The sequence below is a fragment of the Carcharodon carcharias genome, chromosome 1, assembly GCF_017639515.1.
Source record: "Carcharodon carcharias isolate sCarCar2 chromosome 1, sCarCar2.pri, whole genome shotgun sequence".
NCBI classification, from domain to species: domain Eukaryota; kingdom Metazoa; phylum Chordata; class Chondrichthyes; order Lamniformes; family Lamnidae; genus Carcharodon; species Carcharodon carcharias.
In genome coordinates, this window is record NC_054467.1 from 102368974 (window position 1) to 102380332 (window position 11359).

At 52.7% G+C, this 11359-nt stretch overlaps 1 non-coding gene across 1 annotated transcript; it reads left to right on the forward strand.

The window, feature by feature from the left end:
- Window positions 1–10606: 10606 nt before the first annotated feature.
- LOC121285641 lies at window positions 10607–10725 on the forward strand. Its single transcript, XR_005944732.1, has one exon. It is a non-coding gene; the product is annotated as a 5S ribosomal RNA (ribosomal RNA).
- The last annotated feature ends 634 nt before the right edge of the window (window positions 10726–11359 follow it).

Here is an 11359-nt window from a genome sequence, read left to right on the forward strand (position 1 = left end):
GCTCCAAACCTCGGAGCTCAAGTAGCTGCAGCTGCTGGCACTTCCTGCACACACGGTCGGTCAGAGCGCAAGGAGCATCCAGGACTTCCCGCATGTTGCAGGCGGTACATAACAACAGGGACTGAGCTCCCCTGCCATGCCTCTAGTTGAAAGAAAACCCTTACTTTAAGTTAAATACAGTAAAAAATGTTAAATTATTTATGTACTTTAAATAAAAACTAGAACCCTTACCTTCCCTTAGCTTAATCTATTTTAAACTGGAGAAAAATTGGAGAAAAAAACTGGAGAAAAACACTTACCTACTCCTCACCAATCAGCTCTCACCTTTGTGCTGACATCACTTTTTGAAGCTTCCCTGCACTTGTGCTGGTTCTGATTTCTCCACCGCTCTCTCGCAGAGTCTTGTGATGTCCCTCTTGTTATTTTCAACAAGAACTGACTGCAGGACACTCTTCCCAGACTGCTTCACTGCGATGCTGGCTGCAGGACACTCTTCTCAGACTGCTTCACCGCAATGCTGACTGCAGGACACTCTTCCCAGACTGCTTTACCACAATGCTGACTGCAGGACACTCTTCCCAGACTGCTTCACCGCAATGCTGACTGCAGGACACTCTTCCCAGACTGCTTCACCGCAATGCTGGCTGCAGGATGCTCTTCCCAAACTGCTTCACCGCAATGCTGACTGCAGGACACTCTTCACAGACAGTACCTTGCCCCAACAACCAGTCCAATACCCTACGCAAGCACCCAGTCCAGCACATTCCCCAGCACCCAATCCAGTACCCTGCCCCAGCACCCTGTCCATTACCCTGCCCCAGCACACAGTCCAGGATCCTGCCTCAGCACCCAGTCCAGAACCCTGCCCTAGCATCCAGACCAGTACCCTACCCTAACACCCAGTCTCATACCCTATCCCAGCAATAATTCAGTACCCTACTCGAGCGCTTAGTCCAGTACCCTGCCCGAGCCCCCAATCCAGTTACCTGCCCCACCACCCAGTCCAGTAACCTACCCCAGCAATAATCCAGTACCCTATTAGAGCACCCAGTCCAGTAACCTACATTAGCAACAATCCAGAAGCCTATCCGAGCGCCCAGTCCAGTACCCTACCCCACACTCAGTCCAATCCCTTGCCCTAGCACCCCATGCAGTGCTGGCTGCAGCATCCCAACCCAGTACCCTGCTTCAGTACCCCAGCCCAGTACCTGCCCCAGCACCCAGTCCAGTATACTACGCCAGCACCCAGTCCTCTACTCTTCCCCAGCACCCAGTCCAGTGCCCTGCCCCAACACTCAGTCCAGTAGCCTACTCTAGCACCCAGCCCAGTACCCTACCACAGCACCCAGTCCGGTACCCTACTCTAGCACCCATTCCAGGATCTGCCCCAGAATCCAGTCCAGTATCCTACACCAGTACCCAGTCATCTACTCTTCCTCAGCGCCCCATCCAGTACCCTGCCCCAGCACCCAGTCCAGTCCCCTGCCCCAGCGCCCCATCCATTACCCTGCCCCAGCACCCAGTCTAGCAACTTACCCCAACGCCCAGTCCAGTACCCTACACCAGCACCAGTCCAGTATCCTACTCTAGAGCCCAGTCAAGTACACTGCCCCAGCACCCCATCCAGTACCCTGCCCCAGCACCCCGTCAGGTAGCTTACCCCAACGCCCAGTCCAGTACCCTACACCAGCACCTATTCCAAAACCCTACCCCAGTACCCAGTCCATTACCCTAGAACAGTACCCAGTCCTCTACTGTTCCCCAGCACCCAGTCCAGTACCCTACTCTGGCACCCCATCCAGTGCCCTACCCCAGCACCCAGTCCAATAACCTACCCCAGCACCCAATCCAGTAACCTGCCCAAGTACCCAGTCCAGTGCGCTACCCCAAAACCTAGTCCATTACCCTACCCCAGCATCCCGTCAGGTAGCTTACCCTCACACTCTGTCCAGTAGCTAAGCCCAATGCCCAGTCCAGTACCCTACCCCACCACCCAGTCCAATAGCCTAACACAGCACCCAGTCCAGTATCCTGCCCCAGCACCAAGTCCAGTACCCTACCCCACCACCCAGTCCAATGCCAACCCCAGCACCAAGTCCAGTTCTGTACATGTAAAATGATGTCACCACGCAACATCACAATATTATTAATTAATGGGCCACTTAAGGCCCTTGAGTCAGCAATTGACAGCGATCACTAGCAGCCCCTGCAATTTTCAGAGTGTCACACAGGCGCTACGCGCTGGTCACATTTTTAAAAACTTCATTCACAGGCAGGTTAAAAGGGCACGGGAGTGCGAGTGGGATCGGGAGTGCGAGTTGTTAGCACTTTACTTTTTAAACTTACTGCTACTTGCCTGTGTGAACAGGACAACTTCAAATCTCTTCACAGCTGCTTGCACTGGAATAACAGGCTTCAGGTCAGGACTCTGGAGTGAACATCATTCTTGGGGTCTTGCAGGTTTCAGGCAGCCTTCCCTTACCCTGGGAATGGGGATTGTGGTCGCCACTGGAGGCATCTCCTCTGAGGAGGAAGAGAGGGCCAGAAAGGGGAGGAGGCCAGGAGTCCATATCCAGCCTCCAGGGGAGCGACCTATGGGAGGACAGGTGCAGGCACAAGGGGCACAGGGCCAACAGGAAGTGCAAGGTGGAAGGGACCACAGAAGATGCCACTATCCTGCTGCCAGGGTTTACAGGCGGCAATGCAGCTACCTCAATATGTCTGAGGTGCAGTGCCAAAGGAGGCTCAGTCTCTCAAGGGAGACAGTGATTTCCATCTGTCAGGTGATCGGCCCTGAGATCAGCTCCAACTGTTTGGGTGGACACCCCATGACAGTGGCGCTGAAGGTCAAGGCTGCCCTCAACTTCTATGCCTCCAGCTCTTTCCAGGGGTCGGTGGGTGATCTTTGTTCAGTCTCCCAATCAGCTGTCTACAGTTATGTCAAGCTGGTGCCAGAAGCTTTGTTCAGGCATGCATTGACTTTCATTCATTACCATAAGGACGAGGCCAGTCAGGCCGAGCGAGCCAGAGGCTTCGCGGCCATTGCTGGCTTCCCCCATGTCCGGGGTGCTAGTGGCTGCACACATTTGGCCATCAAGGCACCAGCAGGTGAGCCCGGTGCCTTCGTCAACAGGAAGGGCTTCCACTCTATGAATGTGCAGATAGTGTGTGATCACAGGATGCTGATTCTACAAGTCTGTGCAAGGTACCCAGGCAGCTCCCACGACGCCTACATCCTCAGACACTCCCAGGTGCCGGGGCTGTTCAGTGCTCCGGCCCAGCTTGATGGATGGCTGCTGGGTGACAAGGGCTATCCCCTCAGAAGGTGACTCATGACGCCTCTCCGCCATCCAAGAACAGAAGCTGAGCATCGGTACAATAGGAGCCACGCCTTCACAAGGGCTGTGGTGGAGAGAACCATCGGTCTTCTCAAGATGTGCTTCCGATGCCTGGACCACTCAGGGGATGCATTCCAGTACCCCCCAGATCGTGTGTCACTGATAGTGGTTGCATGCTGCACTCTCCATAATCTGGCGCTGGAAAGGGGGGACGAAGTGGAGGAAGAAGATGTAGACGCAGATGCTCTGACTGCACACAATGAGTCCAGTAGTGAGTCCGAGGATGATCACGCTGAGGAGAACATTGAGGAGATGGTCGCTGACCCAGACAACCTCCAGGGAGGCAGGGACACTCAGGAGGCTTTGATCCAATGCTCCTTCAGCTAGCCCACCACAGATGGACCTCCAACACATTCTAGGGCTGCAGGTTCCATACTCAATACCTATGAGTAACATTTGCCTGGTCAGGAACATTAACTATGTGCCTTGTCAATAAAGCTCAATGACAAACAAGTCACTCATAACATCATGGGTTCCCCTACACCTGCAGAACTAATGAAGAACCCAGAGGCTTGTTCAGATCTACAGCATTTAATGTTTTCATAAAACAAAGCAGAAATGAAAGTTCATTCAGGGGTGTTGAGTTGCACACGAATAATAATCAACTAATTCGAGGGCAGCAGAAAACCACCAGTGATAAGCCCATGTTGTGCTTAAGGTGATTTACGTTTATGTTTGCGGGTGCTACGTCTAGGTGCTGCCCCCTCACTGGCACCGGCATCTGAGACAGCCTGCTGACTCTGCTGTCCTGTTGGCCTCGATGACCTTGGCAGACATCTTCTGGCCCGTGGAGCCTGTGATGGCCCAGCCTGGGAGGGACTGACCAGTGGCATGGCTGGCACCTCCCCAGTTGCCGCAGCCTCATCGGATGCCACGGTCACTGGCAGAGGGGCGGAGGAGCTGCTGCCCACATCTGGAGTGCCCTGAGAGGAGCCCGCAGAGATGACAGGCAGCTCGTGCACCAATATGAGGTTGCTTCGGACCTCCTTGATCACCATTGATGGATGGGCACCTAGCTGGGATACTGGGTGCCCAATCCATCTCCCACATTGACATTGACCAGCTGAGGTCAATGCCTCTGTGAGGGTTGCAGGTCCGAGTGCATCCCCAGGAGGCCCTGATTGTTCTCCTGGCGGATCCCCTCCACGAAAGTCGCCACTCTCTCCATGGAGGAGGCATTGCTCTCGGCCATGAGGGTCATTGCATTGCTGATGCTCTGCATGGATCCCTCCATCACGGAGACCATGGCACACACACCCTCATCTCTGTCAGATCCTCCCACAGACCCTGCTGGACTTCCAGCATTTGCTGCCTTAGGGACGACTCCAGAGGCACATCATCAGTCACCAACTGAGCATATTCCTGGTTCCCAGCAGTCCTTCGACTGCCGGTGCCCTGGGAACCTTCTGTCTCCTCCTGCACCTCAAGCAAGTGCGAAGTGCCCTCACCACTGTGCCCCGGGACGCTAGCCGACCATCTTATCCTTACCGAAGTGCTGGTATCTGCGCTGGTGCCTGCCTGGCTGAGATGATGTGACACTCTTGTATCTCTTCTGGGCCCTCAGGGGTCAGCAGCAGTCCCTCTGCCTCCTGAGTGTGGGCATGTTCTGGTGAGGCTGAAAGGAAGATCAAGGACATTTGATTAGTAGAAGTTGTTAACACTGTTAGTGTGCATGCCTGACACCCGGATCAGGATGCGCTCCTCCTTCCATTATCAATGGGGATCCCATGTTGGAGGCTAAAATCAATATATAGTCAACAGTGGAACATTTGTACTGACAGACATTGTGATCTCAGTGCACGGCACTCTTACCTCCCAGTGGCAGCACAACATCACCGCGGCCGGTTGACCTGGGTGCTTGGTGCCTCTCCAGCTTGAGTGCCTCCTTTTCATATCTGGTGATGATGAGAAGGTGGGGCTGCCCTCCGCCAGTCTGCAGCCCCTCTATATTATTGTGTGCTGTTTTCTCCTGAAAGGAGAGAGGAGCATTGATTAGTCCACCCTGTACCTGCATTGCCATTGCAGCCCTGCCACCTCCACCTGAGTGAAACATTGCAGGGCTCATCCGATTCGTAACCCCGGAGCCACCATACACTCACTCCAAGCAGCCAGGGCTGACCCCCTTGCCCAGATGCTGCCTCCATCACATTTGCCACTCACACTCTAAGATCTTCCAAACCCACTCATACTGTATCAAAATCTATAGCAAGGAAGCACTGCCACCTCGAAGGCCAAGCAGATGGATGGCTGCCCCACTACCTGGAAGTTCCCCTCCCAGTCAGTCAGCAGCCTGACTTTGAAATGTTTCTGCATTCCAGCACTGCGTCTAGGTGCAGATCCTTGTGGTGGCCCCAAAACAGCACCACATGCAGCGGATACAGAAGGCAGCTCAGCACCACCCTCTCAGGGGCAGCTAGGTATGGGCAATAAGTGCTGGCCCACCCAGCGAAGGCCACATCCCATGAATGATTCAATGCAGTAACTCAGAGTTGGGGAGGGAGTGCCAGGGAGTGCCAACCTAATTGCTGTGCTGTGACCCATGCCAACTTGGTACTCACCCTTCCCAACCGCAAGATGTCGTTGAACCACTTGCAGCACTAAACCCAGGTGCGTCTCACCGCATCGTTTGCACTGACCCTGTCTGCCACCTCTTCCCAGGCACGTTTCATCATGTCGGCGGGGGGGGGGCCTCCTCCTCCTGTCTCTTGGCACGATGATTTCATGCCATACTGCCACCTCCTCAAGGAGGGCAGCGAGGCACTTCTCTGAGAATCTCAGGGCACAATGCCTCGCCAAACTGCCCTCCTGCCTGGCCTGATCTCCAAGAGCTCTATCAGGGACCCTTGTGTGAGCCATTGGTGCCAGCCTTTGCAAGGCTGCCTGTACGGTTTATAAACAGGCCACAGGGTCGCCATTGGACCCGGCGGCCATTGCAATCCTGCCGCCACCCGCCCCCTCCTGCTGTTCTCGGGAGCCGTGATTCACGCTGGGCAGGCCTTAATTAAAATGGCAGCGCGGAGCTGATTGCGGGTGGCGATCAGCTCTGCACCTGCCTGTGCCCACTCCTGCATAGCCTGCCCGACGTGCTGAAAATTCTCCCCCTGGTATCTGGATGCATGTTCTTCCTGCAAAGTTGCCTGGTAATAACCAATACTGATTATTGTCATCTCCTTGCTGGTGCTAATTATAATAGTTCCATTACTGTGCAGGCAGAATATGTCTGGTCAGAACTTTACTTTTGCCACCCTCAAATCCCATGACATTTTCCTGTAGGACAATTTGAAGAAGTGTGCGTGTGTGTGTGTGTGTATATTCGTGTATTAATGATAAACCTGCAATGGTTTAACATCAACTTTGAATGTGAGAGAATATTGCTGGACATCTTTCCAAGTGTTGTGAATAGTTCAGTCATTGAATAGTTGATACTCTGAAACATTATTTGGAGTAGATTTTAACTATCGGGGAGTTGACGGGTGGAGTTCACTCAGTAGTCCCGCAAGCTGCAGGTGCCAAATAGGCCCAACCTTGCATCCTGCAAGCTCAAGACTGGCACGATATCCCGATACTCTGGAGACAGACCCGGCTGGCAAATAAAGGAGGGGTTGCTTCATTGTTAGAGTTGCTAGCTTCTGGATGTGATGATAAATTGAGGTCCTGCCTGCATGTTCAGGGGGATGCAAGAGATCCTATGACATTATTCACAGAAAAACAGGAGTTTTCCTGGCCAATGTTTTTCCCTCGACCAACACCAAAAAAACCAGATTATTTATTTTGCTGTTTTGGGACCTTTCTGTGTCCAAACTGATTGCTGTATTTGGTTACGTAACAACAGTGCAGTAATTTTCACCCTCAGTACTTGGGTGGTGAACAGGTGGAGAGATCACCCACGTGATATGCACATGCCAGATTTATATTTCCATTAGTGAGTAATCCACTTCATCATCTGGTTGCTGAAATGGTGAAGATGATAATTACCACTTCCCCACCCCCGCCCCCACTGCTCCCACCCAACACATACTTTAGAAGTAATTCACTGGCTATGAAGCCTAATGGGACATCCTGAGTACATGGAAATCACTATTTATGAGGCAAGTTCTTTATCTTTCCTGTTATTCAATCACTTAGTGAGGAAAGTAGGAGCATTTGGGCTGCTTTGAATTTAAGAGGGAAGTTTTCTGCACAAGACCAGGTGGGTTAGGGCCGGGTGTGATGTAAAGTTGTTAAAAAATCTCAGACTTCAACATAATCTGCCTTGAATCCACTCATGTATAATCGTAATAGAGGCAAGACAGAGGGTGGCAACCTGTCCATTCCCAGGAGATGATTTGGTCATTTAAGTATGCTGGCGATGCTTCATGCCTCAGATTTAATCTCAATTTTAAATTCCACCCGGATCTCGGGAAAGCCAACAGCTAAAGGGAGGCCAGGACTGCTGGATCCCAGCAGAAGGTAAGTGTCTTGCCATTTACTGGATCCAGTTTACCTGTGTCAACCCACCTCCCACCTGATTTTAATGACTGACCCTCCTCAATTCCTGATGGCTCCCTCTGCACTCCCTTCCTGACAAGCCTCCAGTTCTTCTGATGTGCCTGACACCCAATATGGAGGCACCAAAGGGTCACCAAGTGCTCCATACCTTACCCCACCCCCGTGGCACAGGCTTTGAGTCCATCGCCACCTTATTGAACCGCAGAGCAGTTGGACTGCACACGTTATACAATCTCCTCGCCAACACTGGCCATGTAGCAGTCACTGCTGGAGGTGCTCGCAGTCCCTTGCAATCTCAGCATCCTGGTTTGACCAGTGTCCCCCATGTAGCAGGTTGACAGGGCAGCCATGCAGCGAACTCATCTCTGGCCATCCGAGGGGTGACCAGTACTTCCCTGGAAGCGTTAAGGGGCGGTCACACTGGGCCAGGAAAGGTGCTAAGTACAGCCATGGTAACCACGTCTCTCTTTCTTTCATGCTGCAAGAGGACCACGTCAGGCTCATGGATCCTGGTGACCTAGCTGTATGCCTGATGGCCTATAGAAACCGTAGAAGATGGAGAGAGTGACTGAGGCATCTGGCCACCCAAAGGCAGCAGCAGGAACCTCATGAAGAAGGGGCAGCAGGGGCTCCCGCACACACTGCCCAGGAGTGACAGCGAGACATGGCTGGTTGGCGCCTAGCGACACCCAGGGTCTATAGACGCCGCCTGCCATTCCTGCAGATGACTGAGAATCAGTGTCACCGATGAATTCACATGTCTAGGGAGCTGGTGGCTCACATCTGCCACTTACTGCAGGACTTAGCGCCAAGGGGACATGGAGGGCATCCACTGCCAGGAGCTGTGAAAGTGACTGCAGCACTCAATTTCTATGCCAGTGACTCCTTTCAGGGCTCCACAGGTGACTCTGTGGGATTTCACAATCCGCCACCCACAAATGCATCCATGAGGCCACAGATGCCATCTTCTCCATGGCACACAACTTTGTGCATTTCGCCCGGGACCGGGACAGCCAGGATACAAGGGCCATTGGATTTGCCCTGATCTCGGGATTCCCACAGGTGCAGGGTGCGATTGACTGCACTCATGTGGTGCTCAGGTCTCCATTGCTACACTCAGTGGACTTCATCAACCGTAAGGGCTTCCATTCACTGAACGAGCAGCTGGTGTGTGACTACCAGAAATGCATCCTGCAGGTATGTGCATGGTTTCCAGGGAGTGTGCACAATGCCTACATCCTGAGTCACTCGCAGATCGCTGCAGTCTTCCAGGGTCCACAGAGGCTGCAGGTTTGGCTCCTTGGGGACATAGGCTACCCGCAGAGGCCGTGGCTGATGACACTCGTGTAGTGGCCTCAGACTGCAGCAGAGCGACGGTATAATGAGGCTCATGCAGCAGTTCGCAACTTGGTGGAGCAGACCACTGAGATGCTGAAGATGCGGTTCCGGTGCCTGGACTGGTCTGGTGGAGCCCTGCAATACAGTCCGCAGAGGATGTCACTCATCATCATCGTCTGCTGCTCCCTTTACAAACTGGCACTGCAACGGGGAGAGGAGCTGGCTGAGGAGGAGGTGGAGGAGCTGGAGATCTCCTCTGGTGAGGAGGATGCCGATGGGGATGAGGGTGAGGGGGTCCTTGGTGGTAACGACAATGGGGATGAGGCTCTCGCACTGGTAGACAAGGCAGGAGCACTTGGGAGGCCCTTATAGCTGCCAGGTTTGTGGAGGATGATGACAACATGCAGTGAGGTGTGCAAGTCAATCCTCACATCACAGTTGTGAACGTCTGACTCCAGTCTGGCTTATGGCAGCGCCAATACCCTCTGTGAGAATGCTCCTGTTATGGACATGCAGTGGAGGCCCTAATAGTCGCTCAATCACAGGAGGATGATGACAACATGCAGTGAGGACACTCCATAGGTCTTCACATGAACTCTGAGAATGTCTGATCCTGTCTGGCTGAGGGCAGCTCGCTTACGCTCCATGATCAGAGCCATCTCAGAGACGCAGCCATGAAACTGTAGATGCTTCTGATGCTGTGTCTGCCTTCAGCACCTCAGCCCTTCAGGAGCTGGTGCACAGCATCACTGGTCACAGACGCTGGTGTGATGGGGGCCAGCTCCACCTTAAAGGTGCTGAGAATACACAGAGAGTATGAGTGAATTCTGTGGCGTCTGCCCATTACATTCTGGCAGCAATGACCAGCACTGCTGAGGTGCAGACATCAGTAATGTTTCCAGGGAGTGTGAGGCTGGGCCATCACTGTTGTCTGAAGGCCGCACAGAGCACAGGAAAGAGGCCATGGACTGAAGCACCTGCTTTTTATCCTGTGCAGAAAGGATTCACATCTGAGTGACAAGAACACTCATTAGAACAAGGAGCCATAGGCAGTGTGACATTCTTAGGAGTATATTGACAATAGTGAACTGTACTTACAAGTGATTAACACCCGTGCCCAGGCTGTGCAACTACTATTACCTAACTTGCTTGGCCTAAGTAGCCAAGTGGTTACGGTACTGGATTTATAACCCCAAGATCAAGTGTTCAAATCTCACAATGGCAAACTATGAAACAATGTAACTTCATCTAAAAAACAGATGGAAACAGGTTTATACCCGAAAGAGTTACATCTTCTTAGTGCAGTAGGCAGCGCGTCAGTCTCATAATCTGAGAGTCCTGAGTTCAATCCTCAATAAGGGCAAGGTGCTTTATGCATTTTTGCCTACGGCCATACTAGTCTGAAAACGCCCGATCTCGTCTGATCTCGGAAGCTAAGCAGACTCAGGCCTGGTTAGTACTTGGATGGGAGACCGCCTGGGAATACCAGGTGCAGTAGCCTTTGCTTGGCCGAAATAGCCAAGTGGTTATGGTACTGGGTTTATAACCCCAAGATCAAGAGATCAAGAGTTCATTTTCTTAACGATCTCGAAAGGTAATTGTGGATTCAGTTGGTTTCCTGATACTGAGGAGAGAAGGTGTGTGGTGTTGGTGTTGCTGCTCCTCAGTGTTTCAACTGTTTCTGCTGCTGCCTTTGGGGTTGTTGCTTCTGCTGTGTGCTTCTGCTGCTGCTCCTCCAGTGCTGCCAAAGGAGAGAGAGGGAGAGAAGAGAACAGTTGCTGCTGTTGATACAGGACAGGAAGGCCAGGAGGCCAGGACTGAGTTAAAAAACAACATCCTAGGTGGGTGTCTGAACTGTGTATTTTTGTTTAAGGTGGGGGCAATTAAGGACTGTGTTTTTGTAGGGGGAGGCAAGAAGACTGCCAGAGGAGTTGGGGAAGGAAGAGAGGGAGGTGTCTGTGTGTGCTGAAACCATCTTTCTGCCACCCCTCCCCCCAACCCTGCCCTTTTCCCAGTAAGGCCAGCAATAGCTGGTGAAGACATCGCCTCCCCCTGCCTGAAGAACATCAGGCCCCCACCCACCGTCCATCCACCATCGAGGACACCCACCTGGACATTTACCTCTTTCCCTCCTG